The sequence below is a fragment of the Marmota marmota genome, unplaced genomic scaffold (genome assembly GCF_001458135.2).
Source record: "Marmota marmota marmota unplaced genomic scaffold, marMar, whole genome shotgun sequence".
Lineage (NCBI taxonomy): Eukaryota > Metazoa > Chordata > Mammalia > Rodentia > Sciuridae > Marmota > Marmota marmota.
Genome location: NW_026000037.1, coordinates 20,041,639 through 20,048,535, shown reverse-complemented (window position 1 = coordinate 20,048,535; position 6,897 = coordinate 20,041,639).

Genomic DNA, 6,897 nt, shown 5'->3' with positions numbered 1-6,897 from the left:
ACCTAAAGCATTATCATTCCTTTGAGGTAATAATAGTCAAATTCCTCTTTTTTTAGCTATTTGGAATGGATAGTATATTACTGTCAGCTATAGACATCCTCTGTGCATAACCACCTCAGAATTCCTCATTCTTATCTAACTGTATATTATACTTGTTGTCACCCTTTATCCTTCTCTTCTTCCCTCTCTTCAGGCTCTGGTAACCACTGTTCTAGCTTCTACCAATATGAGATCAATTATTCTAGATTCCATATATGTGTGAGATTGGGCAGGATTTATCTTTCTGTACCTGACCTATTTTACTTATCATCATGACCCCCAGGTCCATCTATATTGTTGTAAATGACAGAATTTTCTCCTTTTTATGGCTGAATACCATTGCGGTTTACATAGTTACCACATATTCACAATGTCCAGGATTTGGAATCAAACTAAATGTCCAACAATATATACATATGACACAGAAAGCAAGTCACATATTTGTAGATTTGTCTTTTACAAACTAAGTGATTTGGAGCTAGGTACACAATCTCTCAATTTCATTTGTTTACTTTAAAAATTCTCATTCTTTTATGTCCCTGACTGCTTGGTCATCAACTTCTCTAAGAAACCTTTTCAGTCACCTGTCATCTACATTCTGTGATTTTTCTAGTCTTACTTTTCCTTGTAGTGAGACCTTACATTATGTCACAGTATGATGTTTGTCTGTAGCCCAACCCTACTGCCACCCAGACCAACAGCAGCATGAGTCAGAAGCCGAGTCTTTATTCTCTCTTTCTCAGTAGTTAATACTTTCAATTTAGAATAAGAGCTTTATATACATTAATGTCATTTCTTTCCAATGATGTTAAAAGGATTATTCATTATTCATATTGAACTTATCAGAAAAAGGCATACATATTCAATGGGTTAAGGTGTGATATCCCAAACCTAATCACAAATCTGAATCATCCAAATATTCTTTTATTTTAATTTGATCAATATTATTAAATTTGTTGAAAGGCTTAAAAACATCTTTGCAAATGTAGGTTATTTACCATGATTTTTAATATGACAACTTAATAATATAGCATTAGCAAATTTTTCCAAATTAATGTGATACCAATAAAAAATCCAACTGAATGGTGCATAAGATTCAAAAAGATTTTTAAAGATGCATATGTAAGAGAAAATGCCCAAGTAAAAGTAAATTTTAAAAAAGTTGAAAACATGGAGCTACCAGCCCAATAGTTTGCAAAGGCATATTACAAAGACATGGTAATTAGGTTAGTGTGGTTTTTATGTAAATATGAACAAAAATATCTAAGAAAAAGAATCCCCCCCCAAAAAATTCATGAATATATGCTGTTTTAATTTCAATTGGTGTCACATCTTAAATCAGTGGGGGACATAGACAGTTCGAGCAAATATATTTAAACAACTAACTATTTTAGAACAAAAGTTAGGTAATTTGTTCATATGTTCACTCATATATATAGATACACTCATATATTGGTTTATACACTCATATATACAGACACACTCGTATATTTATTTGTAGTCCAGATGCATCAAGTGCATGAAAATTAAGCCTTATAATATTTAAAGAAAATGGAGTATAATTGATTTTTAAATATTGGGTTAAAGTCCTTTAAAATTGAACAAAAATATTGAAGAAAAAGTTACAAATTTATCAAAATTGAACTATCTTTCTTCCATGTAACAAAAATCAAAGTGTACTTTATCAATATGAAAAATAAAGTAAGAAAAATTGTAAAAAGTATTGACATCTTGTTCTTTAGATAAAACCCTAATATTTGAACTATATAAAAGTGCCTAAAATCTAGAAGAAAAAATAAATAGATAAAATTGCACATTTCATATAATATAGACAAACAATTTACCGAGGAAAGACCGTCAATAATTTCTTAAAAGAATTGAAATTTCTCTAGTGACCTAGAAAATGTGATGCTTATGAACCAATCAATTAATTAAAAACAATAAGCTTATAACATATTAATCACAAGACTGATAAACTTATCTATCTATCTATCTATCTATCTATCTATCTATCTATCTAGAGATGAGGGATACCACTTTGTATCCAGGCTGGCCTCAAGCTATTGAGCTTAAATAATCCTCTTTTCTCTATCTCCTGGTTAGCTGGATCTACAGGTATGTGCCACTGTGCCCAGCCCTTATTTTTAATAATAACATCAAATATTGTTGTAAGTACAGGGACTACATTGTAGATAGGAGTTTAAAGCATAGAGTAATGGTGAAGGGCAAATTATCCCAGTCACCTAACACTAAAATGTGCACACAGTATCAACTAGCAATTCCAATCATTTATATTGCTGAAATAACATTCACATCTTAAAACAAGAAGGTATATAAAAAGAAATACTTTGTAGCATTGTTTATAATAGCATAAGGATGGAAAATAATCTAAATATTTATCAAGAAAAATAAAATAAAATCTCACAATTCCAAATAACAGAATACTAACCAAAGCTAAAAAGAATAGAATATTGGGCTGGGGATATGGCTCAAGCAATAGCGCGCTCACCTGGCATGCGTGCGGCCCAGGTTCGATCCTCAGCACCACATACAAACAAAGATGTTGTGTCTGCCGAGAACTGAAAAATAAATATTAAAAAATTCTCTCTCTCTCTCAACCTCTCTCTCTTTAAAAAAAAAAGAAAAAATATAAATATATAAAAAATAGAATATTTACGTGTATTAACTTGGGAGTCGTGAAAGACACTTTTAGTGAGCAATGTATTTGTCTCCTAAATATTATTTACATAACTTCTCTATATTCTTGCAGATTATGATTTGAGAGTGATTAGTTGGATTATTGTTTTTCTTACACCAGGTAAATTACTGAAGCATCAGTAACTCTTAATGGAAACTTGAAAATGTTTGTTAGGTGAATTTTTAAATCTTCCAAAGAAGATACTGATATCAAAGGATAAGTAATTCTAAAACCATCAGAGCAAAAAGGACCCACATTTCATAAATGTACATCTCAAGCTTTATCCTCACACTGAACTTTTCAGTTCTGTGTACTTCAAATTCCCTATGTGTACAACAGACTCATAGTGAGAGAAGAAATTAAGAAGTTTCCACAACAAGAAAAAAAGAATTAAATAATGATAAACTTCTATAAGAAAATTATGCAACATTATATTATGTTATTCATACATACACACACACCCACATCAAACGAACAGAAAAAAAAAAAAAACATGAATAGATGGAACTAGAGAACATTTTGCTAAGAGAAACAAACCATACATTGAAATACAAGTATCATATGTTCTAACCTCTCTATTTATTTCTATATATGCTTTTATCTGTTCTTATTAGTTATACATGATAATAGAATGTATTTTGACATATTATACATGTATGAAGTATAACTCCTCATTCTTCTGATTGTACATGATATAGAATTACATTGGTCATGCAAACACATATGCAATAGAATTGTAATATCTAATTTATTCAATCTTTGCTTTGACCATTCCTTCTCTCTTCCCTCCATTCCCCTTTGTCTAATCAAATATGATGAACAATAAGTCAAACTTTGGGAGAATGGATGGATAGTGAATATTAGATATGGAGAATGGTAGGGGAAAGGAGCATTGGAAGAAATTCAATACAAGAAGCCAAAATGGGGAAGAATCACCCCTGGTATTCTTTAGAATGATAATTATTGAGCAAAACTATCTACGAAATATTTATTTCAAAATTACTAGAAATAAACTATGAAATTCCCAACACATTAAAATGCTTCATGGTGAAGATATGGAAATAATTAAAATTGATTTGATTAACTCATTAAGTCCCAAGTTTATAATTCTGTGAATATTTCAACAAAATAGGCACAGATACATCAAAATAGGTAGAAATCATAACCTAGAGCTTATAAGTCATTTATACATTTTCACATGTGTATATGAAGTATACATTCATATTTTCAATCCTTCTAATAATTCACCTATCAATTTTCTCAAAAGAATAGAACTCTCAAAACATAATACTTACATCAAAGTTTACTGTAAATGGTCTATTTATTTTATTGCTTAATTTAAGTTTCTATAAGTGTCCCATATTGGGGCCTCAGGACTCAATGTATCAGTACACTTTTTATGCTCGTAAATTATAATAATGTACCCCAAGATGTATACACATTTAAATAAATATAAAAAATTGAAACCAGCAAACAAAAAGAAAAATGGTTCTTACCCCAAGTTAGACTAGTGAATCTGACCCAACAGTCATGGAAAGGCATAGTGAAAACAAATTTTATTAATCATTAATGTGTCCTCTTCAAAGTGAGCATGTTTACTGACCACCATCCATCCTCTCCAAATGACATGTCACTGGATGTACTAAATGACGTTATTGGCCCTCAGTTGCCCATCAACCAAGGCACTTCAGAGAACTTTACATTATGTTGTCTAAATGATTTCATCTGTTTTTCTAGGATACTGCCACAAAGCTTCAGACCTTCCAATAATCCCCACATTTTCTTTAATTTACAGTGATTTCAATATCATTATACTCTGATGCACATTTACAGATTGAATAAAAAGAGTTCATGGTTCCATCATTTGTTCATGTAGGGCTACATCATTTGTCTTCTATCATATCAGGGAGAGCTGGGAGAGATAAACATTTAGATTTCCAGATTTCTAAGAACATACAACACATTGCATGGAATTAGAAAATCAGAATATATTTGTTGTTTTCTAACAAAAACAAGATAATTGGCAAAAAGCCACTGAGTTCCAGGGTATGAACAAAAGATGGGAAATGAGCCTGTGACCTTAAGTTAGCTCTTCAAGACAGTTGTGCTGTCTGGGAGGAACAGCACCATCATGACACACATCTACTCTGTGTCAGGCTTGTGTCTCTAACCTTTAAAATTGTATTCAACTATGTGTTATTATCCCCATTTTACAGGTTATGAAGCCACGGGTTAGATAGTATACTACTTGTCAAAAATATTATTGCTACAAAGCATCAGACCTACAATATAAAGAAGGTTGTACTCCCCAAATAGTAATGAAGAATTCATGATCAAAGTTTGTGATTTGCCATATTTCCTTGCTCATTAATGAAAGATCAATATGGCCTCTGTAAAAGTTTCAGAGAGATCCAAACAATGTGACCTCTGCTAAGGACTCTTAGCTCTTTATGTAAAGAGTTAATTTTTGTGGTAAGAAAATGGACTTTCTAATAGTCCTTCTAATTTGGGCATTTTATGCTTCAGTAAACTTATGAATTATTTCCAAAAGAATCTCAATTCACACACACACACACACATTTTCATAACACAAGGCAATGTTACTTGTTAAAAAGAAAAACTTATGATGCAACAGTGGATTGAAATTGCTGAAAAGTATAATGTTACTTCAATTTCAAATTCCAAGGGACTAAAAAGACTCCAAGATGGCCGCGAATAGAGTGCATCGTGCGACCAGAGTTCCAGGCTGACTGATCCGCCGCCCGTCACGCGGCCCGCCCAGTGGCTACAGATGGCGGGGCGCCGCCGAGAAGTGACCAGCAAGCAGAGAGAAACAGTGCTACGTATTCTGTGGAATCCTGCCAGCTGTGCCCTCACTGAGTTTCGGGCTGAGTTCGGGATTTGAGATGGGGAAGGAAGCAGTCCAATTCTATCTCCCACAACAGAAAGTCCACCAAGAAAGCCAGCGGCCACCATCTTGGAGAGCTGATGTCACCACCACCACTCTCCTACAGATTGCAACAATAAAACAGGTGTGTGTTACTCAGACCATCTCCCATACAGCGGGGAATTCGCATAAAATCTATCCCAGGCTTTCCAGGGGAGGGATTATCAGAACGAGCCTGCATAGAGACATGGGGAAAGGTAGAGACACCTGGCCTACAACTCCCCCTCCCATCAGCGGCAAAAACGAAACCTGTCTAGCCAGTGCTGGGGGAGGGGCAAGCGGAAAAAATCAAAACAATAGGGTGCCGGTGTTCCCAATAGCCACCCTCCACACCCAGCAAACTGCAGGCCCAGAGGACAGTTTGAACTACCGAGAGGCATCACACAGGGGAAGGCGGGGCTAGCAGGAGAAACCAGGGCTAGCAGGAGAAGCCAGGGGACGAGAGGCCAGGCCCTCGTGACTGGGCAGCTGGAGACCGCCCGCCCGGGCGGCGACCGATCACCCGTCTGCTGCTGGTGCAACTGGGCAGCTGGAGACTGCCCGCACGCCGGCGACCGCACAGCTAGACCCCGAGGTGCGGCCCAGCAGGTACAGTGCAGAGACTCTAGGAAGAGATCTATAGCCAGGCCTTCATGAAGTAGCTAACCGGGAGCTGAAACCAACCAGAGACAGACCAGTCCCACCCCTCCCTTCGGACACCCCGGCAAAGGAGCCTGGGGCCTGCCATAGCAGAGAGGTGACGTCACCGGAGTTCGGCCGTCAGAACTCCTTCCCAGCGGAATCCACTTTAGCAGGCATAGTCTACCACCACAAAGGAGAGACAACAGAGATATACAAAACCAAAACAAATTTATAGGAGAGAGCAGAAACACAGCAATCAAACAGAGCTGGAAAATAACGTGAACAACATGAAAAAACAAGGGAAAAAAGGATTACAAACAATGCAGGACAGCTTAAATCTACAGGAGGACCTAGAAACATCAGAAACATGGATAGGGAAAGAACTCAAGGCATACCTAACTGAGATGGAACGGAATATTAGAGAAGACATGAGACAGAAAGTCCAAGCAATTAAAGTATATTTTGTAAACGAATTAAACAAACAAATTCAAATGGCAAAGAACGAGCTTTACCAGGAGATAGAGATCTTAAAAAAAAATCAAACAGTAATCCTAGAAATGCAGGAAACTATAAACCAAATTAAAAACTCAAA